Source organism: Protopterus annectens, chromosome 4.part0 (assembly GCF_019279795.1).
Source record: "Protopterus annectens isolate FY-2018-M chromosome 4.part0, PAN1.0, whole genome shotgun sequence".
Lineage (NCBI taxonomy): Eukaryota > Metazoa > Chordata > Ceratodontiformes > Protopteridae > Protopterus > Protopterus annectens.
Window position 1 is genome coordinate 1,052,082,557 of NC_056733.1, and position 27,915 is coordinate 1,052,110,471.

At 40.0% G+C, this 27,915-nt stretch overlaps 1 protein-coding gene and 1 non-coding gene across 2 annotated transcripts in view; both read left to right on the top strand.

Moving 5' to 3' along the window:
- The window catches only part of SPOCK1 (SPARC (osteonectin), cwcv and kazal like domains proteoglycan 1), a 2,429,073-nt gene that overhangs the window by 1,090,424 nt on the left and 1,310,734 nt on the right, over positions 1–27,915 (top strand). The window lies entirely within an intron of this gene.
- TRNAE-UUC lies at positions 26,312–26,383 on the top strand. The gene has a single exon. It is a non-coding gene; the product is annotated as a tRNA-Glu (tRNA).

Genomic DNA, 27,915 nt, shown 5'->3' on the forward strand with positions numbered 1-27,915 from the left:
CACCCTCAGCGCAATCACTAGAAATGTCAGAAAACTACAATTTTGTGAGGAACACCACTCATCTGAACCCAGAGAAAGAAAAAAAAGGGAACAAACCCAACACACAAAAAAAAAGAACACCTCTTAACTATCATGTTTATAAGTTTAGCCAGGTGATAGATGAAGTACAGTTGTAACACGCTTACCCAGCCAAACCCTGGCTGTGTGTCGTCAGACCACCAGAACACAGACTAATGACCTACTGCACAAACATAACATTGTCGAAAATTCCTCCTGCATGACTACCTGCCCCCCCCTTTTTTTTATATGTAACAACTCACCTATTCTCATGAAACACCGCACCCCTACCAGTAAAATTGCAGCCTGAACAAAAGGTCCTTCTAGAAATGCCCATATCAGTTCACAATGCCAACCCTGAATGCCAAGCCAATGCCTTCCATTGTAACATTGGATGCCTATTAAAATATTTGAATTACTCCAGTGCTCCCCCTCCAGCCTTGACTACCTAATGTGATAAACGGTAACCACAAGCAAAGTAAACTCAACACTTCCTTAATCTTGCACTGAACCATACTTCTCAACCTGTTAGAGCAAACAGTGTTATCAAAGCCATAATTAAAAGTGGAACACCGGCCCAACATAGGGACAGTTCTCCAAATATTGCTCTGCGAAACTTATAACGTTGATATAATGACTGGTTTTGCATTAGGGTAAATGTTCTGAAGGGTATGGAGTCTGAACTCAGCGTCTGCCATTATTTCCTAACGTCAGTCTTTATTGATTAGCCACTAATTCAGAAAACCACATTGTTATGAAAACAGACCAAAATATGAGGCAAAATCTAAACATTCTATGCAAATCTGTATGGTCAAGAGGTATGTCTCCCCCACCGCTAACTTATACCACAGGTAATAATTCAGACTGTCTTCACCACTGCACTGTGCATATGCGTGAACACCATCACTCCCAGTCCCCCAATGCCCGTGAAAACCTCAATGTCATCAGAAAGGCTACCAAAACAGTAACATTTTTTTTTTTTTTATACAACATTCTTGTCAAAAACGAACATACTTTAGCCTGTCATGCCTTCTGCAAAAGATCAGGGAGGACTCTGTTAGTAAATGATTCAGCAACATACCCATCAGTTATCATAAAGTGTGACCCAGCTGCATGCACTTTGACGTGGGGCACAGACCTTTGGCAAGGGTACACTCCTAGATAGAAAATTACTACCTGGAAACTGCTGCCTCGATTAAGGGGTACAGTTTGAGGGTGAGGATTCTTAAAAGTGTCTCATTATAGCTACTACCACGGTTTAAGTGAGAATGCAATTTAAATGTTTGGGGGAAACACTAGGCAAACGTGAACATTACTAACGGCTACAGCTAAGCCCGCAAACAGACACCGCCATCATAACTGGGCTACAGACCTAATCCCATGAACAGACTCAAGGCCCGTACTCCACCAATGAACCATCAGCGTGAAAACCCTTGAAATAAAGCTCTCCTTGACTGGCCATATCAACTAACTCTCCTCATTCGTCTCCCCCCGCCGCAAACCACACCTGTCCTATTACCGCTATTCTTACAAATTCAGCACAATCATGCATGACACAACCCCTCTCACCTGATGGTCATCACTGATCTGCTCCATCAAAGCCCCAATCATTGTTCCCCACCATCAACAAATCATAGCAACAGAATGAGCCAAAGGGCTGCTAATTAACCTGGAATTGCACAGACTGAACAACAATAAACATCTTAACAGGAAAATAAAGTGTATAACTTATCTTTCAGCCCAGAACATTACCACTCACCTTTGAAAGTCTCCACTTCACAGAGACTTCCACTGGCTGGCCACCATTAAATTACCCACAAACCCGATGCTCAAAAAAAAAAAAAACTCCTTCAACTTCTTAATAATACTCCTCCCACGGCCTACCCGTTTCACCATACCTACAGGTCGTCATGTACATAACACTTGCTATAGCAAGTTCACACCAAAATGTGATTCCTTACCCATCTACACCTGCCTAAACCCCTTAAGCCCCTCCCCACCCTTACCTCATTTCCTCTCAATCCTCCCTCCTTCCATATAACCCTTTCATCTCCCCAACACACTAAACTCCCACTAATATATTAATCTAACCCCTTCTGAAGATGTCCCAGGACGAATCGGTTTGTTGCCAAACCTCATTTACCAAAACTAGTTGGATCCAAGGCTGTATAATAAAATATGTAGCTATAACTATATTACCTATTGCGTAAGGGGACACACATACATTTCACTTCCTAGTTATGGAAAAAAATAGATTGGATGGGAGACGTGGAGATGTTAAAAATAAGACAGAAACAAATTAAACCTGCTGGATTATTAAATTAAGAGCTGATAGTGGCAGTGGATTGAATGACAAAATCCCCATCAAACCCATACTGAAAGCTAGACCTCTGCGTAGATAGCATAGTTTTAATAGGATGTTAATGTGTGTATACTGGTGGGGTAGCAGGCTAATACACTTTTATTTTTATTTTTTTAAAGGTTGTTTATATGTAATTTGCATATTGTTTAGATACATATACTAAATAGGTAATGTGGTTATAGCTACATATTTTATTAGACAGCCTTGGATACAACTAGTTTTAATAAATGTATTTAGTATTAGCTGTTTTTGCAGTAGCAATGATGGTGTTTCTTTAAACGGGTAACAAGCAATCAGGAAAGTAGCACATTTGAATGTTAAGCATTGTATTTAAGGGATGAAGGTTTTTGACTAATAGGATTGTCTGAAGAAGCAGTTTTTGTAACTGTGAAAGTGCTTACATTTGGATTCCATTAAATACATTTTACTTTTATATCTGCTGACCATCGTTTTATTCATAGGCGCTGGAAGCTGTTGAAGACTGGGGGCGGGGGTGAGAGGGGAAGTTAGACTTCATTTGTTTTTTAAATGTTTTGTAATGCAATGGCTTGTAGTTAGTTGGAGTACCAATTGCATTACAGAAGGTTACAAAAGGTAATTTAAATGCAATTTAAGAAAAAAAAAACATGAGAATTGTGTTGCACGCATACCTGAATTAAATAAAAAAACAATCTTAATTCCAGGAAAGCAGCCTATTCATAGATTGCAGGTATCAGAAGATGAGTCCATCAATAGAATAAATGCATGTAGAAACCAGAGAGAGAGAGAGAGAGAGAGAGAGAGAGGGGCGGCCCGTGCTATCGGACTGCCGGACTGCAGCCCCCTCAACCTCAAAGTACTGATAAAATAAAAAATAAAACGAAAAAAAAATTTAAATTTCGCGGACTTCGCGCATGCGCACTGCTGCTGAGACAGTCTAGTGCATGGAGCATGCGCACGGCAGTCCTGATTGAGAATCATGGACAGGAGCGCTCCCACAAGTCTATGCAGTTTTAAACTGCATAGACTGCCTGGGAACTCGCTGGGGAAACGTGTCGGGGTCGGCAGTCAGGGGAAGGATCGGATTGGAGTTTGCTGCAGGGGAAGATCTCGCGCCGGGCAGGGTAAGGATCTGGATTGGATTGGAGTTCGCAACGGGCAGGGTTGGATTTGCGCAGGATTTACTTACTGGATGTATGGTGGTTTTGCGGACAGGGATTTACAGGACCAGGTAAGTGGAGTGTGGTTTTGCGGACAGGAATTTACTACAGGACCAGGGATGTGTGTGTGTGTGTGTGTGTGTGTGTGTGTGTGTGTGTGTGTGTGTGTGTGTGTGTGTGTGAAAATGCTTCAGGTGGGATGTACTGGTGATTAGACTCATGATGGTGTGGTAGGGAATACCTCAGGCTTGAACCCTGTACCTTGTATGCAGGTGTTAAAGACCTGAATTCCCTACCCACCACCATTTGTAAAAAAATTGCAGATTTTTGCCTCATATTTGATCTGATCTATTCCTCATAATATCTGTGGTTTTTAAATATTGCAATGCTTGAAATTTGATGGTGCATTAGTAGCACTGATGCCTCACAGCTGTAGGTTCTTGGGTTTGGTTCTTGGCTGGGGTGCCTTCTTTTTTGGGGGGTCTGTATCTTCTCCCTGTGTTTGTGTGGGTTTGCTTTTGTGTCCTCCCATGTTACAAAGACATGTCTGCATTATTTCTTCCTGGGCCTCTGCTGAGAATTGTTTTTTTTTTGTTCTAAGTCAGACTGTCCTGATTAACAAATGTTAAATAAAATTGACAGGCATTTGAATTTCAGACTTCAGGTTTCTGAATGTTTAATTCCTTGCATATTTTATGGTGCAGTGGTAGTATTGTTGCCTCACAGCTATAGGTTTTCTGGTTTGATTCTTGGCTGGGGTGCCTTCTGTGTGGAGTCTGCATCTCCTCCCTGCGTTTGTGTGGATTTGGTCTGGTGCAAAGACGTGTCTGCAGTATTAATCCCTGGGTCTCTGCTGAAAATTGTTTTTGTTCTGTCAGCAGTAAAATTGACAGGCATTTGAATTTCAGACTTCATGTTCTTCAGAATACATAGTAACACAACCTTTTTTTTCTAGCAATTTTCTAAGTTTATAAGATGAATATTTGAAATTTGTCCCTATTTTTGGGACTGTATTCCCCCATTATTGGCTTCGTCCAGGTTTTTGTGCTAAGGTTGACAGCTATGGCAAGAACTGAATTCACTGAATATGTTTGAGGGCTGTATTCCCTCATTACTGGGTTTGTCCAGGTGTTTTGTACTAAGAGGTTGACAGCTATGGTGAGAACTGAATTCACTAAATGATAGCCATTTAAGTTTCAGTCTTCCTCTCTTTTACAAAGCAGCTGATGTGGCATAGTGGTATGTTACTCTGACTGTTTTGCTCAGGGACCTTGGCAGTAAAATGTATGGTGGTAACACAACATTTTATTCTAGCAACTTTCCAAGATTATACAAGCAATGTTTAATGTGTCCCTGGTTTTTGGGCTTTTGACCCCCCCCCAATACATTTTGGCTTTTCCAGTTTTCTTGTGCTGCGAAGTTGAGATGCAGTTGAGTATTGAGTAGATTTTACAAGGAGCTGAGAGCTGCAGGGGAACAGAAGTTTAGTGTTTTGCCTTGTTAATAGCACAACAGGTTGTGTACTTGCTGTTGATGCAGAAGGCTGTGGGTTCTACTCCCACAAGGGGTGGATGCTGCCGTACTGAGAATGTTCTCCTTGGTGAAGATACTAACTATGAGTCTGTTATCAGTTTGCCATCCATTTCCTCTTTCAATATTATTACTAGCTTATCATTTTTTAATGTAATATAGGCAATTTATTCCTGAGGGGCAACAGACACTTTATTTTTCGATGAAACCATGAAATATAAAGGTGATTGCTAACAGCAACCTCTTCATTAGTTACAGATTTCTTTAATGTGGAATTATTTAGATGACTTTTACTTCAGAGATTGTGCATATTTACTGATAATGGACTGTAGAATTGTGCATATTTACTGATAAAGGTGGACTGTAGAATTGTGCATATTTACTGATAAAGGTGGACTGTAGAATTGTGCATATTTACTGATAATGGTGGACTGTAGAATTGTGCATATTTACTAATAATGGTGGACTGTAGAATTGTGCATATTTACTAATAATGGTGGACTGTAGAATTGTGCATATTTACTAATAATGGTGGACTGTGGAAGCCTGAGTAGACTTTTTTTATGATAAATGTTCTGAACTGGGCAGTTTTGCCATTATGGGTGCATGCGTTTTGTTTCATTGCTTACTGGAAAAATGTTCAAAACAAATTTAAAACACCCTCTAACAACTGTACTGTATTGTACAAGGAATATAGTTTTAGTACAATGAGGAAGGTGTATCAAAGAGCACATGTATGTTTCATATGCAAGGGGCCTATGATTTGAAAACAGCTCAAAATTAATTTTTATCTGCCACTGGCAAAATGTATTTTCTTTGAATGTGGGTTTCAATGCTGTTTCAATGAATGTGAGTTTCAAGGGCAGAGAAGTTTTAATGCTAAGTTTTCATTGTGAGACTGCATTGCTTTGTTTAGCAGATGACTTAGTGTTTGTGCTGTAAAATACAAAATAAAACTTTCAAATGAAGTCCAACTCATCATAGAAGTAAAGCAGTATGCACATTAGTGTTTATGGTAAATGGAGAGAAATAGCCAAGTAATGGTTCATTGGAATGGCTGCAGAGGCTCCATTCAACCATGATTTTGTCAGGGGGGAAGGGCAACAAACTCAGATAGTCCCAGCTGAACTATACCTCCCAACTGTTCAGATTTTCAAAGAATGAATAGAGTTTTGCTTCTTATTTTTGGTTTGTTCATAAAATTTGTAGTTTTCTGGCAAATCATTTAGGAATTAAGTCACTAAATAATGATATACTGAGTTTCAGACTTCATAACCTTAAGAAAAATGCATGTTAAAGTAAGAGCTGTTCTATCAACTGTCTCAATTTATACAAGAGCAATTTTTAGTACTGTTTACATGCGCCCCCAATATATTTGGCCTTGTTCAGATTTACTCCATTAACAGGTTGAGAGGTACATGCAAATAAATTGCTTTATAGAATTAGGCCTAGCCAACCTCTCAACTGTCCCTGATTTTGGCTCAAAATGTTGCTCTTCCCCCTAATAATCCCTCCGCAAAATAGCAATTTTGGAAGAAAACATGGAGGGTTTACAATTAAGAAATAACTGTAATAATCAAAGTTATAGATTACTTGAAATGCATGTAGATTCTTTTATTTTGTCAGCTGCTCAAGGTAGCAGTACTAATATTAAAGTGTCCCTTCTTTGACAGGTTCCCAGCTGTATTGTGTGTCTATTTTATATTTTTGCATCACATTTTTGGTCCATTTTTCATAAAATTGTGTTTTTTGGCAAATTAGTGACAAATCACTAAAGACTGAAGTTAGAAAATGACAGACATTTGAGTTTCAGATTTTATACCCTTCAGAAAATTCATACTAATGCAAGACCTATTCTATTATCTTTCTAAGTTTATTAGAGCAATATTTAAAAATTGTACTTATTTTTGGGCCTTTATCCCACTTCTGTGTATGGTTTTGTCCAGATTTCTTGCTCTTGAGGTTGAGAGGTATGACAAATGTGTCAGGGCCATCACAGTCAGCCAGAGACATTTCAAATTGTGACATACTTGTTGCACCCCACTCCCCCATGTAGTGACTCTGGATGTGTCCAAGCAAGGCAAGGAGTAGTTGTGTCTACCTTGGATGGGGAGGACACACTGCATAAGTACTACAGTGGCTTTTCATCTGTCCTTGATTTTGCAGAATGGTCTGGTTTCTGTCATATTTTTGTACTGTTGATTTATGCTTATTACTCAGATTTATGCTTATTACTCAAAGTGCCTGTTGCTCTGTGTTTAAGTAGCAATGCTTTAATGACCATAAGGTAAGCTTGTCTGAGATCGTAATAAGCATACTGTTAAAGAATTGCCAACATTGAAAGCCTTTCTGTTGTTGCCATGCAGAGAATACTTGACTAGATAATGTATAAGCCTTGGGTATTAAAGGACAGGATTCCATTATTTTAAAAAGCTCATTACACTTGTTGGAGACTTCCAGTCATCTCTACAGACTTTACCCATAAACTAAACAGAATGCCAATCATGTGTGGTCCATAACCTGTACAGTAATCCTTTAAGCAATGTATCTTGAGCTTGTTTCTTGTTTGCTTTTCATTTTTTACTTTGATCATGTTTTCCCGATGAAACAAGTTGTCAGGCAGCAGGTCTTTTTTGGATAAGAAACATTTTTACAAGTGGGGCATCACAGAGATTTCTACTTTCAGCATGTTACTTGGTACTTTAATAAAGCTGAATATATTATAATTAGAACTGCAGTGCAAGGAGAAGTGGTTTGAGTTGAGTGCTTCTGGTTTTTCTTATACTTGATTTTGACTGGCATTCCAGTAATGTATTTAAAAAGTAATTTATTTTTTCATGCCTCACAACCTTTTGTTTCCATCTAGATATTAAGTAAGCTGTCATGCAGCCAATGCATTGAAATATTTTTATTCTTCTACACTTATTTTTGTCTTGATTGGACTTTCATAATGATGGTTTGCCACCCAGGGCAGCGTATTTAATTAAAGTTAGTTTTTGTGGTTTTGAGCATAGCTCCTCCCCTTTCTAGTTGGCCACACCCCTTCCCCTTGACCCCACCCATTCAGCTGTCTCCTGCAGCCCCCCTGTGATTTGAAGTCACCAGCCACCACTGGCAGAGAGACGAATAGTTCCTGGCCTTCTACAGAATCACACACACTTACCAGTGGTAGTTTAACTTTCGCACTCGCTTCAGTGTCGCCAACTGTCAGAGACGAAAAAGCGCTAGATTTTGTGAACCCCCCCCAACCAGTAGCAACAGTCTATTGACAAAATATGCACAATATCCACACCCCAGTGAAAATGAACAGAGTAGGACAGCAAACATACAGCAAAAAGCACAGGCCTTTTGCAAATTTTACTATGGCACAGGCACAGCTGTCACATTTAGCCTTTACTTCAAAGCTTTATTTTCTTCAAATAATTGGAATTTAAGAGGCACAAATTATTAAAAGTAATCCTTCGACTATCTTAATACCTTTTCGGAAACATTTTTAGTCTATAATTTTTACAAACCAATATTTGGAACTGTTTAATGGTTACTAACGTTTGAATGGTACAGCAACTGCCCTAATGTTTAAAATTAGCAGCTACTTGGGGAAAGAAATTTTAAGAGTTGTACCCACCCAAATCCGTGCCACTTTACGGTACACAAAGATATGCAGAGCAATACTAGCAACGATTAAGGTGAAAAATAGTTTACAGTGAAACATTTGTACATACCTCTCAACTTCTTAGCTAAAGAAATCAAGACAAAGCCAAAATAATCAGCAGACAACAACCTAACAATTGGGGCAGAGTTTAAATATTGTTCTTATAAACATAGAAAGTTACTAGAATAATAGAATTTGTGCTAACATGCATTTTCTGAATTCTATGAAGTCTGAAACTCAAATCTATATAATTATTCAGTGATTTCAATCCTCAGTGATTTGCCAGAAAACCATAGATTATGTTGAATAGACCAAAAATACGAGGCAGGAATTTGGACAGTTATGAGATATGTGATTTGTGACATTTAATAAAAGAATGGGCGTTTTCAACTACCCCAGCATTAACTGGGAAAATTACTCATGTACCAACTCATTCACTCACCGCTTTCTGGAATTCATAAATTCCACTGCCCTGGATCAACTTATCCATACCCACACCAGGGGCAACAATATCCATGAGTGACTGGTGTTCCACACCTGAAGTCAACTCCTCGTTGGTCAGATCCGACCATAAGCTAATCACCCTAGATATCTGCATCCCACCCCCATGTACCATTAAGGAAATCATGGTAAAACATTTCTCCAAAGCCAACTTCATGCTTCTTAAGACTGAAGTGCCAAACTTCAGGACACCCATGCAGATAGACAATACAGTTACGACTGCTGAATCCTACACAAATGCACTCTAAAAGAACTTACACGAGTGCATGGATCGTGCTATCCCAAACAGAGCCAAGATGCTATCCTCGAAAAAAAGGAAGCTAATCTGGTGGTCCCCTGCCATAAACAAACTCTAAAACAGAAGGATGAAACTGTTGCAAATGAGAGTAAAATCCCATGAGTGGAGGAGCTCCCTGCTCAGCCTCAGTGAGAAGCTGAGATACCTTATAAGATCCTCCAAAGCTAGCGATGAAAACAAAATTGCCACTGATTCTAAGGGCAACCACAAAGCATTCTATAGCTATGTCAAGAATCTCAATGCCAACACCCAGATTTGCTCTGAGTTACAGCACAACAGCATGAAAATTACACTACCAACTGATATTGCCAACATCCTGGCAGATAGGTTCAGTGCTAACTTTACCCCCCACTCACCTCCTAAAGGGCCCATATCTATACAGGAAGAGTGCATAGTCCCTGTAATCACATCTATGCAGGTAAAAGATGCACTCTCTAAAACTTAAAACACAGCATCCATGGGACCGGACAACATCCCAGGCTGCATTTTACATGAACTTCAGAACAAACTGGCTCCCCACCTAAGCACCATGTTCAATCATAGTCTCATGTCAGGCTTTGCACCCACTGAATGGTGCACAGCAACAATTATCCCACTCCACAAAGGGGGAGCCACCACTAATCCTGGGAACAATCGCCCTATTAGCCCTGATGAGCCTGGTCTGCAAGCCCATGGAATGTATCATAGTGGAACTCATAAACAAAGACATTGGTAACCTCCAAACTCTGGACCCCACCCAGTTCGGGTTTGTGAAATGCAGATCATGCCTTCTGAACCTGATCGACTTCTTTGAGGCAGTCACCAAAGCCGTAGACAAGAGTAAGGTGGTTCACACAGCCTATCTTGACCTCACCAAGGCTTTCGACACCATCCCCCATTCTGGAATTATAGCTAAACTCACTAAACTAGGTATAAATCCCTACATCACAAGATGGGTTGCCAACTGGTTCACTGACAGAACCCACACTGTAAAAATTGCAGATTCCAAATCTGACTTCAAACCAGTGACAAGTAGAGAACCACAGGGTTCAGTCCTGGGACCTCTCCTGTTTGGTATCTACTTCTCTGAAGTACAGGCTAACACAGAAGGCCTCTGGCTAATGAAGTTCACAGATGACTGCAAACTAAGAGCCATAGTGGACTCCCCAAATGATGTGGACATCCTACAGAAGAGCATCACTGAGACAGATGCCTGGTGTCAGAGGCATGGCCTCAAGCTCAATGCCAAAAAGTGCATTGTCATCCCCTTTGGTAAAAACTCTGTACCTATGAACTACCACATAAACAGCAGTCTACTTAATGCTGAATGTGTGATAAGAGACCTTGGGACCCAGGTGGACAGTAGTCTCTCCTTTGATAATCACACCACCACAGTAGTCAGGAAATCCTTCTATGTGGCACACCTCATCACAAAAGGGTTCTCATCCAGGAAAAAAGAGGTCATTGTTCCCCTCTACTTGGCCCTAATTAGACCCATTATAGAGTACAATGCCCCTTTACGAATGTACCTCACAAGACATCTGCAGCAGCTGGAAAGGCCACAGACGTACCTCACAAAGAGGATTACTGGCCTCAAACAGATGCCGTACACTGACCATCTCAAAAAACTCCAGCTTTACACTGTAGCATATCGCCTACTCTGAGGAGATCTCTGCCTAACATATAAAGCTATGTCAAACCCAGACCTGTTGGACACGCTACACCTAAAGAAATCCCAGTCCCTCAAAGCTAAATGCTCTAGGGACTTAAACTTTGTCACCACAATAAACAGGACATGCTGGAGGGATAGATTCTTGTCCCAGAGACTTCCTATACTCTGGAACAAGCTACCCATCTATGTCAAGCAAAGTTCCTCATTAGCACTCTTCATGAAAAATCTTGATGAGTGGATGGGAAATAGCAAATACATCCCGGGGATCACTTCTGTGGCTCTGCTTGACAGGGGCACAGGAAATTAACTTTCTTGGGTGGCATAAGCCAGGGAACCTTGTTGGTTAGGCTTACTTAGGCCCTTGGGCCGATAGCGTAGTGCCTACCTATGAACCTAAATAAAATAAACTAAGTTTGCCAAAACGAGAACATTAGTTAGCTCTCAGTTATGTTTGAATTTGGTTAATAAAATGCAAATAAATAATTACTTTAAACATACGTGTACTCCATTTAGTAAACGCATAAAATGTTCTTATTATGAACAACACAAAACACATTTGTACTTCTTGCACTAGTATTCGTTTCACATACAGTATTTTTTAATTCAGCCCATCACATTGTTAACGTGAAGTATTTAACCACTACTCACGTTTTGTTCACTGGGTTCATCACCTGCTACCCATCCTTCACAGCATCTCAGCAGTTAAAGTATCCAGAAAACAATTTGGGACAGCATTCTTCTCTGTAATGTCAACAAGCTGCTGAAAAGCCATTGTGGTTTTAGTCTCTCCTGCCTGCCACGCATGTCTGTACAGTGATTTGATTTCATTTCCGTTTTGTGCAGACAGTGACCAATAGGGGTTGTGGATGGATGCTGCTTGTTCTTCCACTTAACATATTACTGAAAAAATACATTGAATTCCAAAGCACTATTTTACAGTGAGCATTAAACACTCCACCCCCCCACTGATATAAAAAGAGTTGCTATAAGCACAACTGCTGAACTGCTCAATGATTATTTGGAATGCTAGGAGTTGCAGTATAATCATGGATTCAGATACCTGTTATTCCACAACTAGTGGAGAGTTTTAAGCAAAAAAACTCTGCCTTTTTAAATAGTTCTTTGGCAGGGCCTGAATGCAGTAATAAATTACACCCCAATAACAACCAGAAAGGTGAGTTCAGTCAGAACCAAACCAAGTGAACATTAAATAAAACTAATTTGCGTTGTTACACAGATAAGGGGCCTGTAACAAAATGATTGGAATTTTGTGACATTATTTCCCTGAGAATTCACAAAATAACAGGCAAATGAATTCAGTATTGTGTACAGTAAATAAACACAATTATATATTTACTGCAACTTCTTTAGTTATTAGAAGCCTTAAGTGGTATTGGTTTGTTCCCCAGGGGATTTAAAGAGGAGAAGAAAATTGCATATTTATTGCAGCTGGGAACCTCGGGTTTTGTTTACTTCCCCTACATTTGGGGAAATATGTATGTACCTTCATAGAAATGCTCATCGTATGGAGGGTTCCCTTTTCAGAATGCAACTGCATTAAAAATTACTAGGTTAGTATTTCTTATGTTCCTCAGTCCCAAGGCAAACCCGCTTAAGCTTCTTTATAATTTTGACGTTTTACAGAATTGAGGGAAACATTTACTGCATGTCTAAGAAACATCATGTGCACTGCGTCTGCATGCCCAAATTAGAAGCATTTGTGAATGTGATTTCATAATGGTTATTAATCCTTTTCCTGCAGGAAAAACTATGCAGTGAATAAACATTGTGTTAACTGCAGACAGCAATGGCTGGAATTCAGTGAAGAACAGAAAGAATATCTACTGTGGTTGAGCAAGTTATGTGTAACCACAAACACTGGATGATTAATCTACTACTGGAGTGCCGTTTTAATTGCCCATGTAGTGTTAAAGAAGATGTGATATTTCTGGAGAATGGCTTTGTGTTTTCATCGGTATTTCCACAGGCCAAAATCCATGAAAGTTACTGGTGGTTGTGTACAGTAAAAGCTGTACAAACAGCATACTGTGCTAAGGATGAAGGGTTCTGTAACTGTTTGATATTGTTTATTATTACAGAGACATACCCAAAATGATTTTAAGTTACTGGCATTGGGGGGGGGGGGTGCTGCCACCACTTGCTTCAGATTCATCTACGTATACCCATTCTTTGCCCACAATTAACCTTGGCCATTGTTGTGTTTCACTTAAGATATAACAAATAAGGATGTGGCTTAACCATACAGTTATTGTTTGACTGGCTGCTAGATAATATCAGTTATATGGCAACCATGATTTTGTTTAAATCCAGATTAGTGTGCATTGGGTCACCCTTAAAGAAAAACTGCACGGTGGACTTCTGGTAAAAGTGGAGGGGGGGTGTACCCTCACCCTCACCCTATGATTCCAGCACCTATGGTTTTATTCTGCTCTATTTTATGCTTTTCCTATCAATGCAATTGTTTTTGTCATCATCTATGTTTCAAGATAAAATAGTCTGAAACCTTGTATGTAGCATGGTTTTGGAATTATTAATGCAAATATGAACAAGCGATATTTGACGCCAAGAGGCTCAGTAGGAGGTAACTCCAGAAATGCCTGGAGATGCACTTGGCTGCAATGAATATTTGCAAATAGATTCTAAGATAATTTCAAATTGGAAACAAAACAAAATGTTTTACCTTATTCATTAAATTTGGGATAATCTATCTAAATTTATTTTGCTTTTGCTGCCTGTTCTTAAAAGTACTTAATTGCAGTTATTCTGCTGCATTTATTACTGCTTGTTAGTAGCCTGATTAAATTGTAACTGTTATTCTAAGCCTTTGGTTTAAACACTTGGGCTTCAGACCAGTTGTTTTACATTAAGAAGGTTTGTGGTCTTCACTGTTGTGGCAGAACTGGTAGCTTACATCCTTCTAAGTTGCTGATTGAAGGCTTAGTGTCTGTTATTCTAAAAGTGTATTAGTTCTGGTTTAAGCACTCGGGCTTAGGGCCAGTTATTTTACATTAAGAAAGTGTGGTCTGCACTCTTGTGGGAGGAGAAGATAGATTCTGCCCTTCTTAGCTGGGAGTTTCTGGTTAAAGGCTTATTGTGCCTGCTTATTTGAACTGTTTCTGTATGAAATTGGTACGCCTTGTTTGCTGTAGCACAAGACTAGATTCAGACCTGCTGAATCTAGCTTTGTTTGTATAACCTGAGCACTAATCCAGACCATCTTTTTCTGGAGAAGGATGCCCTGCACCCTAGTGGCAGGAGTGTGCAGTTAGAACTTATCTGATCGAAGACTGCTGGAATGGGGCTCAGTTTTTAGCTTTTTATTGGTTAATTTGTTTAAATAAGTTTGCTCATTTGCTACTGTTATATTAAAAAAAAATACATTTTATGCATCGCAGCTTTGCTAGGGTTAAGATATTCCTGGCGCCATAAAGTATGCTCTTCAAAATTTCCCTTAGAACTGGCCATTTTTTTTTAGTTTTAGCACTCAAATCTGTTTCTTTGAGCTCAGCACTTGTTCAGAACTCATTGTAAGCACTAAATAAGCTACAAATTACTACAGTACTCAACTTTCTTCACTTGTCTAGAGGAAAACAGTTTTTAGTACTTAATAAATAAGCACCTATCTAGGCATGACTATGGGTCAGCTCCCAGTGTTTTCTCCTGTTTACTTGATGAATCTGGGCATCTCGAGGCAATGCAGCAGTTGCCTCATGTACACAGATAACCCTCTCCTTCTACCACCCAACACTACAACCTGTGAGAGATGCACTTATATAGCCAAACTGGAAGCAAAGATCTCTTCACCCAAGACTGGACTAGACAGTCAAGAGGAGAGGGTAAACACTTGCACTACACCACACTCATCACATAGTCCCTCAAAACCTACACCACCAAAACACACCATAGAAACACAAAACACATACCTACATTCACGGAGGCTCTCAATAAAAATCTGCCCAAGCAACAGAGACCTCCAAAGCAGAAACACAAGCAACCTCCACCCCCCAACACAACCCAAATGACACAGAGCCCACAAACTCAGTGTGCCACCAAACCACAGGTCATAAGGCATAACAACGTACCCAACACTCTAGTCATAGGCGAGTCTATAGTCAGGCACACTGATGTTCCACTCACCAGGCTAAACTAGGAGAAAGTTAGTGTCAGCTTCCTGTCAGGTGTCAGTATCCGCCACATAATACATGCACTCAGGTCACTCCACAACAAGTACAAATATGACTCTGCATTGTCCATGTTGGTGTGAATGACCTGAGATGTACCTCCCTGGACTACATGAAAAGAGACATGGAGGAGCTCTCTGATCTTGTAGCCCAGGCAAGTATGACCCTAGCCCTGATTAGCATCCTGCCATCACCCAGAATGATACCACAGTACAAGGACAAAATGATTGACTTCAACAATTGGCTAAGCTTCTGGTGTCATTCTAAGGGGATCCAGTATCTGTCTGCCTGGGATGACATGATTGACAAACCACGATGCTTTGCCAGAGATGGCCTGCAACTGTCACCCTTGGGATTCCGGATACTGGCTAAGGCTCTTGCCTCCCCTATAGTGCCTTTTTTAGGTAAGGTTCAAATAAATTCACCACCGTAACAGGTACAAGCAAGCAAAATCTGAGGGTAATGCTACTCAATGCTAGAAGTCTAAACCTCAAAATGCATTCACTCGAGGCACTCCTTAAAATGGAGAACATCGACATCTGTGCAGTGACAGAGACCTGGTTCAAGGCTCCAGAAAGCACCCCTGCATTACCAGGCTATAATTCATACCACACCTTTCAGCCACCTAACCCAGACCAAAACACTAAAGACAGAGGCGTGTCCATATTCATTAAGGATATCCACCCCGGCTAGTTGCTCAGCATAATCCATCCGAGATTATCCAAGTGCAACTAACTCTGGGCAAGACCACAATCCAAATTGTAGCTTGCTACAGATCCCCCACCATGCCCCAGGATTCCCACTCCTCATTTCTTGATACACTGGAAAATATTAGGGTACAACCTAACACGCTAATAATGGGTGATTTCAACTACCCCACCATTAACTGGGAAAACTACTCATGTACTAACTCTTTTGCTCAATGTTTTCTGGAATTCATAAATTCCAACACCTTGGATCAATGTATCCACACCCCCACCAGGGGCAGCAATATCCTAGACCTGGTCATTACCAACATGGGCGACCAGTGTTCCACACCAGAGGTCAATTCCTCGTTGGTCATATCCAACCACAAGCTAATCACCCTAGACATCCACATCCCGCCCCCACCCCCCATTAAGGAAACCACCATAAAACATTTCTCCAAAGCCAACTTCATGCTTCTTAAGACAGAAGTGGCAAACTTCACAACACCCATGCAGACAGACAATCGAGGTACAACTGCTGAATCCTACACAAATGCACTTTATAAGGACTTACCTTAGTGCATGGATCGTGCTATCCCTAATAGAACAAAGATGCTATCCTCCAAAAGAAGGAAGGTGGTCCCCTGCCATAAACTCTACAACAGAAGAAAGAAACTGTTGCAAAAAAGAGTAAAATCCCACAATTGGAGGAACTCCCTCGTCAGCCTCAGTAAGAAGCTGAGATCCCTCATAAAATTCTCCAAAGTTAGATACGAAAACAAAATCGCCACTGTTTCTAAAGACAACCACAAAGCATTCTATAGCTATGTCAAGAATCTCAATGGCAACACTCAGATCTGCTCTGAGTTACAGCACAATGGTACTAAATATACAGAACCAACTGATATTGCCAAAATCCTGGCAGATATGTTCAGTGCTAATTTTACCCCCCCCCCCACCCCACCCCATAAAGGGCCAACCTCTATACCGAAAGAATGCAAAGTTCCTGTAATCATGGCTGCATAGGTAAAAAACACACTCTCCAAAGCCAAGAACACAGCATCCATGAGACCTGACAGTATCCCAGGCTGCGTTCTACATGAACTACAGAATGAACTGTCACCCCACCTAAGTACCATGTTCAATCATAGCCTTACCTCAGGCTTTGTGCCCACTGAATGGTGCACAGCAACGGTTATCCCACTTCACAAAGGGGGATCCACCATGGACCCTGGGAACTACCACACCATTAGCCTGACTAGCCTGGTCTGCAAATCCATGGAAAGTATCATCATGGAAATTATAAACAAAGACATTGGTAATCTACAAACTCTGGACCCCATCCAGTCCAGGTTTGTAAAAGTCAGATCATGTCTCCTAAACCTAATAGACTTCTTTGAAGCAGTCACCAAAGCCATAGATGAGGGTAAGATGGTTCACACAGCCTATCTAGGTCTCGCCAAGGCTTTTGACACCATCCCCCAATCTGGAATTATAGATAAACTCACTAAACTAGGTATAAATCCATATGTCACAAGATGTGTTGCCAACTGGCTCACTGACAGAACCCACACTGTGAAAGTAGCAGACTCCAAATCCGATTTCAGACCAGTGACAAGTGGAGTATCACAGGGTTCAATCCTGGGTCCTCTCCTGTTTGATGTCTACTTCTCTGAAGTACAGGCTAACACAGAAGGTCTTTGGCTAATGAAGTTTGCAGATGACTGCAGACTAGGAGCCATAATCGAAACTCCTTACAATGTGGACATCCTACAAAAAGGCCTCACTGAGACAGATGCCTGGTGTCAAAACCATGGCCTCAAGCTCAATGCCAAAAAAGTGCATTGTTATTCCTTTTGTTAAAAACTCTGTACCCATGAACTACTACATAGGCAGTAGTCTACTTAACACCAAAAGTGTGATAAGAGACATTCAGACACAGGTGGACAGTAGTCTCTCCTTTGATAATCACATCACCACAGTAGTCTGGAAATCCTTCTACGTGGCACACCTCATCACAAAAGGTTTCTCATTCAGGAAAAAAGAGGTAATTGTTCCCCCTCTACTCATCACTCATTAGACCCATTGTAGAGTACAATGCCCCTTTTGGTATGTACCTCAGAAGACATCTACAACAACTGGCAAGGCTGCAGAAATACCTCACAAAGAGGATTACCGGCCTCAAACAGATGCCCTATGCAGACCATCTCAAAAAACTCCAGCTTTACTCTGTCACATATCACCTACTCAGAGGCGATCTCTGCCTAACATACAAAGCTATGTCAAACCCAGAGCTTTGTACATGCTCCACTTAAAGAAATCCCAATCCCTCCGAGCTACACTCTCTAGGAACCTAAACCTTGTCACCACAATAAACAGAAAATGCTAGAGGGATAGATTCTTGTCCCAGAGGCTTCCCATACTCTGGAACAAACTACCTATGTATATCAAAAAAAGCTCCTCATTAGCACTCTTCAAGAAAAATCTTGATGATTGGATGGGAAATAGGAAATTCACCCCAGGGATCACTTCTGTGTCTCTGCTCGACGGGCACAGGACAATAATTTTCTTGGGTGGTGAAAGCCAGGGTACCTTTTTGGCTAGGCTTATATAGGCCCTAGGGCCAGTAGCCTAGTACCTACCTATGAACCTATGAACCTATAAATTTAACAATATGAAATGGGACAGGTCTACTGGAATTGTTTGTCCAAACCCACATTGAGACATTAAACTTAACATAACCTGCAATTGCAACCATTTTATTGAACAAATTCCATATAGAAAAATAAAGGATAAGTGTTAAACTATACTTTATACTGATGGAAAACACATGAAACATCATAACATCATGGACAGTGTCAGACCCATACCCTCAAATGAAATCCAATCAGCGTTAAACCTTTCTGCTGACTTTAAAGACATCCAGCTAGCAAGACAGTGTACCTACATTAAACTCATTAAAATAAGGGAGACGTGGGAACAGAAAGAGCTCAGCCTAAAACACCTCTTCCTCTGCCCACCAGCCTGCATACAGGCCATTCTGGCTTTACCCTTCTTATAGCTTACTAATGTAATTTTGTAACATCAATGCCAACTGAACTTTAAACAAAACCATACCAACATCACTCAAACGCACCTCATCTGTCCTATGCCAAACTGTATCTCTATCATCAAAGTCTTGATGGCTAAACAAACACAAACCTTTGTGTGCCAAAGCCTTAGACACTCTGTGATTAACAAAATGGCTTGCCCTTTCCAATCCTGTAAACTTAACAGTTTCCAAACCAATCTGAGTATAATTACAAACCACACAGTCAAAGTTCTGGTGTATAACTGTCTTAGCTTGACAAAATCTTAAACAATGCAAGCCAGCGACTTCCTTTTAGGAGCCCGACCCAGACCATTACCTCCTAAATGAATGATCAAAATCCTAGACACTCCTCATGCTGCTTGTATCATTTCAAACTTATCCAACATTTGATGCAAATGTGAACATCTAAATCCATGCCACTGCATGGTCCACCTTTTCCTTAACACAACCCAACCATATCTCTCAAATGTCTAGATTTTTGCCTCGTATTTTTGGTTTGCTCCTCATAAAAATTATGTTTTTCTGGAAAATCAGTGGGATGATCCAAGCACTGAAGTCACAAAATAATGATATGCATTTGAGTTTCAGACTTCAGATCTTTCAGAAAATGCATGTTAATGCAAACTCTGTTATCCTATCAACTTTCTAAGTTTACAAGAGCAATATTTAAAATCTGTCCTTATTTTTGGGGCTTTGTCCCCCCATTATTTCAGGCTTTGTCCAGATTTTTAGCACTAAGAGGTTGAGAGGAATGACCCCAATTTGCTTGTCCAAGCCTTACAACTGATCACTTCTCTGCCCAAAACACAGATGAATGATCAAGAATAACAATATTTTCACCTGAAAAGCAAAACAAAATTGATCAGTGAACTACAACCTCACCATATGTAAGTGAAATAAACCCTAGAAACCAAATGATGTACCCTTTTAATAACATCTGTTGAGTTTTCTTCCTATGCCAAATCAGACACCCTCCCAATCTCGAATGAATGGGTGGAAAATCACTCCCTTCAATCAGTGGCGGCTGGTGACTTCAAATCAAATGGGGGCTGCAGGAGACAGCTGAATGGGTGAGGTCAATGGGAAGGAGTGTGTTCAACTAGAAAGGGGAGGAGCTATGCTCAAAACCACAAAAACTAACTTTAATTAAATATGCTGCCCTGGGTGCCAAACCGTCATTATGAGAGTCCAATCAAGACAAAATGAAGTGTAGAAGAATAAAAATATTTCAGTGCATTGGCTGCATGACAGCTTACTTAATATCTAGGTGGAAACAAAAAGGTTGTGAGCTATGAAAAAATAAATTACCTTTTAAATACATTACTGGAATGCCAGTCAAAATCAAGTATAAAAAAACAAGCAGCACTCAACTCAAACCACTTCTCCTTGCACTGCGGTTCTAATTATAATGTATATTCAGCTTTATAAAATTACCAAATAACATACTGAAAGTAGAAATCTATGTGATACCCCCACTTGTAAAAATGTTTCTTATCCAAAAAAGACCTGCTGCCTGACAATTATCTACTTGTTTCATGGGGAAAACATGATCAAAGTAAAAAATGAAAAGCAAACAGGAAACAAGCTCAAGAAACATTGCTTAAAGGATTACTGTACAGGTTATGGACGCCACATGATTGGCATTCTGTTTAGTTTACGGGTAAAGCCTGCAGAGATGACTGGAAGTCTCCAACAAGTGTAATGAGCTTCTTAAAATAATGTAATCCTGTCCTTTATTACAAATACTGTCATATGCATTTCAATACCCAAGGCTTATACATTATCTAGTTAAGTATTCTCTGCATGGCAACAGAAAGGCTTTCAATGTCGGTAATTCTTTAACAGTATGCTTATTAAAGCTTATTTGCATCTTACGATCTCAGACAAGCTTACCTGATGGTCATTAAAGCATTGCTACTTAAACACAGAGCAACAGGTACTTTGAATAATAAGCATAAATCAACAGTACAAAAATATGACAAACCAGACCATTCTGCAAAATCAAGGACAGATGAAAAACCACTGTAGTACTTGTGTCTACCTTGGATGGGGGGGATACTCTGTACATTTACACTGCATAACTACTCCTTGCCTTGCTTGGACACATCCAGAGTCACTACATGGGGGAGTGGGGTGCAACAAGTATGTCACAATTTGAAATGTCTCTGGCTGACTGTGATGGCCCTGACACATTTGTCATACCTCTCAACCTCAGAGCAAGAAATCTGGACAAAGCCATACATAGAAGTGGGACAAAGGCCCAAAAATAAGGACAATTTTTAAATATTGCTCTTATAAACTTAGAAAGAAAATAGAATAGGTCTTGCATTAGTATGAATTTTCTGAAGGGTATGAAATCTGAAACTCAAATGTCTGTCATTATTTTCTAACTTCAGTCTTTAATGATTTGTCACTAATTTGCCAAAAAAAAACACAATTTTATGAAAAATGGACCAAAAATGTGATGCAAAAATATAAAATAGCCACACAATACAGCTGGGAACCTGTCAACGAAGGGACACTTTTTAATATTAGTACTGCTAACTTGAGCAGCTGACAAAATAAGAAGAGCAACATTTTGAGCCAAAGTCGGGGACAGTTGAGAGGTTTGGCTATGCCTTATTCTATAAAGCAATGTATTTGCATGTACCTCTCAACCTGTTAATTCAATAAAACTAACAAGGCCAAATATATTGGGGGAACATATAAACAGTACAAAAAATTGCTCTTGTATTAACTGAGAGAGTTGATAGAATAACAGGTCTTACTTTAGCATGCATTTTTCTGAAGGTTACGAAATCTGAAACTCAGTGTGTCATTATTTAGTGACTTAATTCCTAAATGATTTGCCAGAAAACCAAAAATTTTATGAGGAACAAACCAAAAATAAGAAGCAAAAATCTTTGAAAATCTGGACAGTTGGGAGGTATAGTTCAGCTGGGGCTGTCTGATTTTGCCGCCCCTCCCCCTCACAAATTCATGGTAGCATGGAGCCTCCCCCCTGCAGCCATTCCAATAATCCATTACTTGGCTATTTCACTCCATTTACCATAAACAGTAATGTGCATACTGTTTTACTTCTATGATGATTTGGACTTCATTTGAAAGATTTATTTTGCATTTTACAGCACAAAACACTAAGACGTCTGCTAAACAAAGCAATGCAGTCTCACAATGAAAACAGACTTGGCATTAAAACTTCTCTGCCCTTGAAACTCACATTCATTGAAACCCACTTCAAAGAAAATACATTTTGCCAGTGGCAGATAAAGATTAATTCTGGGCTGTTTTCAAATCATAGGCCCCTTGCATATGAAACATACATGTGCTCTTTGATACACCTTCCTGATTGTACTAAATTATATTCCTTGTACAATACAGTACAGTTGTTAGAGGGCGTTTTAAATTTATTAAACAATGAAACAAAACGCATGCACCAATAATGACAAAACTGCCCAGTTCAGAAGATTTCCATCATAAAATTCTACTCAAACTTCTATAGTCCACCAATATCAGTAAATATGCACAATTTTACAGTCCACCATTATCAGTAAATATGCAAAATCTCTGAAGTGGTAAAAGTCATCTAAATAATTCCACATTAAAGAAATCTGTAACTAATGAAGAGGTTGCTGCTAGCAATCACCTTTATATTTCATGGTTTCATCAAAAAATAAAGTGTCTGTTGCCCCTCAGGAATAAATTGCCTATATTACATTAAAAAATGATAAGCTAGTAATAATATTGCAAGAGGAAATGGATGGCAAACTGATAACAGACTCATAGTTAGTATCTTCGCCAAGGAAGACACTCAGTACGGCAGCATCCACCCCTTGTGGGAGTAGAACCCACAGCCTTCTGCATCAACAGCAAGTACACAACCTGCTGTGGTATTAACAATGCAAGCCAACTCAGCATAAGCAGCACTAAACTTCTCTTCCCCTGCAGCTCTCAGCTCCTTGTAAAATCTACTCAATACTCAACTGCATCTCAACTTCGCAGCACAAGAAATCTGGAAAAGCTAACATTTATGGGGGGGGGGTCAAAAGCCCAAAAACCAGGGACACATTAAACATTGTTTGTATAATCTTGGAAAGTTGCTAGAATAAAATGCTGTGTTACCACCATACATTTTACTGCTAAGATCCCTGTGCAAAACAGTCAGAGCAACATACCGCTATGCCAAATCAGCTGCTTTGTGAAAGAGAGGAAGACTAAAACTTAAATGGCTATCATTTAGCGAATTCAGTTCTCACCATAGCTGTCAACCTCTTAGCACAAAACACCTGGACAAACCCAGTAATGAGGGAATACAGCCCTCAAACATATTCAGTGAATTCAGTTCTTGCCATAGCTGTCAACCTTAACACAAAAACCTGGACGAAGCCAATAATGGGGGAATACAGTCCCACAAATAGGGACAAATTTCAAATATTCATATTATAAACTTAGAAAATTGCTAGAATAAAACGTTGTGTTACTATGTATTTTCTGAAGAATATGAAGTCTGAAATTCAAATGCCTGTCAATTTTACTTCTGATGGAACAAAAACAATTTTCAGCAGATGCCCAGGGAGAAATACTGCAGACACGTCTTTCTAAAATGGCAGGACACCAGAGCAAATCCACACAAACACAGCGAGAAGATGCAGACTCCACACAGAAGGCACCTCAGCCAAGAATCAAACCAGAAAACCTATAGCTGTGAGGCAACAATGCTACCACTGCACCATCAAATATGTAAGGAATTGAACATTCAGAAACCTGAAGTCTGAAATTCAAATGCCTGTCAATTTTATTTAACATTTGTTAACCAGGACAGTCTGACTTGGAACAAAAAAAAAAACAATTTTCAGCAGAGGCCCAGGAAGAAATAATGCAGACATGTCTTTGTAACATCGGAGGACACAAACACAAACCCACACAAACACAGGGAGAAGATGCAGAGCCCACACAGAAGGCACCCCAGCCAAGAACCAAACCTGAAAACCTGCAGCTGTGAGGCAACAATGCTACCACTGCACCATCAAATATCAAGCATTTAAATATTTAGAAACCACAGATATTATGAGGAATAGAACAGATCAAATATGAGGCAAATATCTGCAATTTTTTTACAAATGGTGGTGGGTAGGGAATTCAGTCCCTTAACACCTGCATACAGGGTTCAATCCTGAGGTATTCCCTACACACTGCCATGAGTTTGCTCTAGCCACCAGTATATAGCAACGGGGGCATTTTACACACACACACGAATCCATGAAGCAGCAGTTGAAATCCAAGCCGCACACCTACCTCCATGTCCAGACCCGAATTCATGAAGCAGCAGTCTCAAACTCTCCATGATGCAGTAGCCCACTCAAAATCCAAGTCCCAAGCCCGTGAGAGCTTAAAACTCACCTCATCTCTCTCCTGATTGGTCCTGTCTGCTGATGAAGCAGTCCGGAGCTCCTCTGTTCTGTGCGGTCGTCACCGCAGATTCCTGGGCATCTGCGGGGCAGAAATGCCTTCTCTGTATCTGGACTGCTGACTCAGGCAGTCTGAGTTTGCACAGATTCCTGGGCATCTGCGGGGCAGTCTTTGTTTTCTAGGTGGGAGGGCTGCAGTCCTGTAGTCTGATAGCATGAGCTGCCCCTGCCTTCAACCCCTTGACTCCCCTAAGCATGACACACCACTTTAACAAAGTCTGGCACCATAATAACACTGCTCTGACCTGTGTCATACCTTTCAACTGTCTAGATTTTCACAGCCTTTCCAGATATTTGCCTCATATTTTTGATATCGTCCTCAGAAAATTTGTGTTTTTCTGTCAAATTACTGATGATAGAAGCATTAAATAACGGAATACATTTGAATTTCAAGCTTTATATCTTCCAGAAAATACATGCTAGCACAAATCATGTAATTTTGGTTGAACTGAGGTGGGCTGCCTGCCAAAACTCTGAGCTGAGATACCAAATGACAAGAAGCTTCTGAGCTTCCCCCAACAAATGTTGACTGTTTTTTTTTTTTTTTTGCTTATTAATACTATTTACTGCACTTTTTTATTGCCTGCCACATACTTTTATACAGTATTTATTTACTGTGTACTAAACTACAATGTTATACTGCAATTGTGTGCTACACTGTGCTTGTAAAATCAAATGTTATTGCTGTTTTCACTGTTTAACAAGCATTTTTGTTGTTTTCACTGTTTGTTAAATATATACTGGTATTTTTTTTACTGTTTAAAGCTATCTGTTCTGCCTGCTTTGGTTTTCCCACCAAGCAGTACTTAATTAACTGACTTGTTAACTGTTTAAATAATTCTTTAGAGCCTTCTGGCTGATTTTCTGCTGTTTTAAAGTTTTTTTTCAGTGTCTCACTGCTCTTTTTCTGCTGTGTTAAATATTGTAATGTTTCCCACTGAAACTATGGTAGCTAGTAGCTGCAGCATAGTCTAGAGCCAGACCTGCTGCTTCTGGAACAATTTGTAGTGGTTTGTTTGTTCTGAGCATGTTTTCCAGGCCATCTTAAATTGGAAAGGGCCTATCTGCACTTTTGTGAGAGAATTGTGTTGATGTGGACCTGGTTAGTAAAGTGAGGCCAGTCTAGAGCTTGGAATAACCATCTTCATTGGTCCTTTTGAATTTTGTTAGAGTGTTTTTACAAGATTTTTCTTCTGGTATTTAGGCCCTGCATCTGCTTGTATCAAGCTGAACTGAGGTGGGCTACCAGCCACAACTCTGAGCTGAGATACCAGATGACCTGAGGTTTCTGAGATTTCAAAAACCATAAGTTGCCTGTTTTTTTTTTTTTTTTTTGCTTATTTATTCTATTTGCTGCTCTTTTTTATTGCCTGCCACCTGCTTTTATACTGTATTTATTTACTGTGCTACAACTACGCTGTTATACTGCAATTGCCTGTTACACTGGGCCTGTAAAATCAAATAAATTTTATATCTTTTTTCACTGTTTAACAAGCTTTTTTGTTGTTTTCCCTGTTTAACAAGCTTTTTGTCATTTCCACTGTTTGTAAAGTGTTTACTGGTATTTGTTCACTGTTTTAAAGGTATATGTTTTACCTGTTCTGGTTTTCCTGCCAAGCAGTACTTAATAACTGATCTGTTAACTGTTTAATTCATTCTTTAGGGCCTCCTGGCTTATATATGGTCTAGCGGTTAGGATTCCTGGTTTTCACCCAGGCGACCTGGGTTCGACTCCCGGTATGTGAATGGGTTACATTTAGGGTTGGGAGGGTGGCCTAATGGTTAAGGTGTTTGCCTTACAAACACAAGGTGCAGGGATTGAGTCTCACAAGGGATAATTGGCTAAGCTTAAAATGGCTCGCAAGGGCAGTTAGCTTAGGACTAATCTATGAACCTAAGTAGTACTTAATAATTGATCTGTTAACTGTTTAAATCATTCTTTAGGGCCTCCTGGCTTATTTTCTGCTGTTTTAAACATTTTTTTCTAGTGTCTCACTGCTATTTTTCTGCAGTGTTAAACATCTTGTGTTTCCCACTGAAACTAGGATAGCTAGTAGCTGTAGCACAGTCTTGATCTAGGCCTGCTGCTTCTGGAACTGTTTGTAGTGGTTTGTTCTGAGCACATTTTCCAGGCCATCTTGGATTGGAAGGGGCCTATCTGCACTTTTGTGAGAGAATTGTGTTGATTTGGATCTGACTTGTAAAGGAAGGCCAGTCTAAGGCTTGGAATAAGCATCCTCATTGGTCCTTTTGAATTTTGTAAGAGATTTTTTTTTCAAGTTTTAGCTTCTGGTATTTAGACCCTGCATCTGAGCAGGTTTCTGTTTATTTGCATGTTGCACAGCACCACACACTACTGCACAGTTGTGTACCAAAGCTGACAGTTAAATTCAACAAATTTTCCTTTAATACCGAGACAGAAATATCCATTCACCAAGCTCCTCTGTAATCGTTTCTGAAAATCCACCCCTCATAACATCAGTCTTCAACCTAACATTATGGACAGCTGGACTGCCCTTGTTTCTCCTGCCAAGCTTGTTGACTTGGGTCTCTTGAGGCAGTGTAGCAATTGCCTCATGTACACAGACAACCATCTACTAATAACACAATCTAGTACAGACTGTGAGATGTATTTTCACCAAGAACCTAGAATACATGCTCTCTCTCACTCAAAACATTAAGACAGAAAAGGTTTTCAACTTACCCACCACTACATATTCACATACTGTAGTACCACTACTCACACAAATACCACTACTCAAACACATAGTATGCATCAAAAACTTAAATCCAGATACATGGAGGTTCTCTCAAAAAACTTACCAAAACATCAGACACTTTCAAAACACAAGTCTGCTACAGCTAACACAGTCTCCAGAGCACCCATGACACATACCAACACCAGTGTCTGACCTACCACGCTCATAAGGTGTAACACTCAAAAAACAAGTTTTCTCATCATTGGAGACTTAATAGTGAGACACAAGGATGTCCCACTGACCAGATTGGACAAGGAGAAAGTCACAGTTAGCTGCTTGTCTGCTGCCAGGATTCATCAAATCACACATGCACTCGTGTCTCTCAGCAACAAGTACCATTATGACTCTGTCATAGTTCATGTTGGTGTGAATGACCTGAGACATACCTCACTGGACTATATGAAAAGAGACACAGTTGAGCTCTCTGAATAGGTGTCCCAGACAGGTATGTCCCTAGCCTTGAGCAGTATACTACACTCATCTAGAATGATGCCACAGTATAAACAAAAAATTATTGAT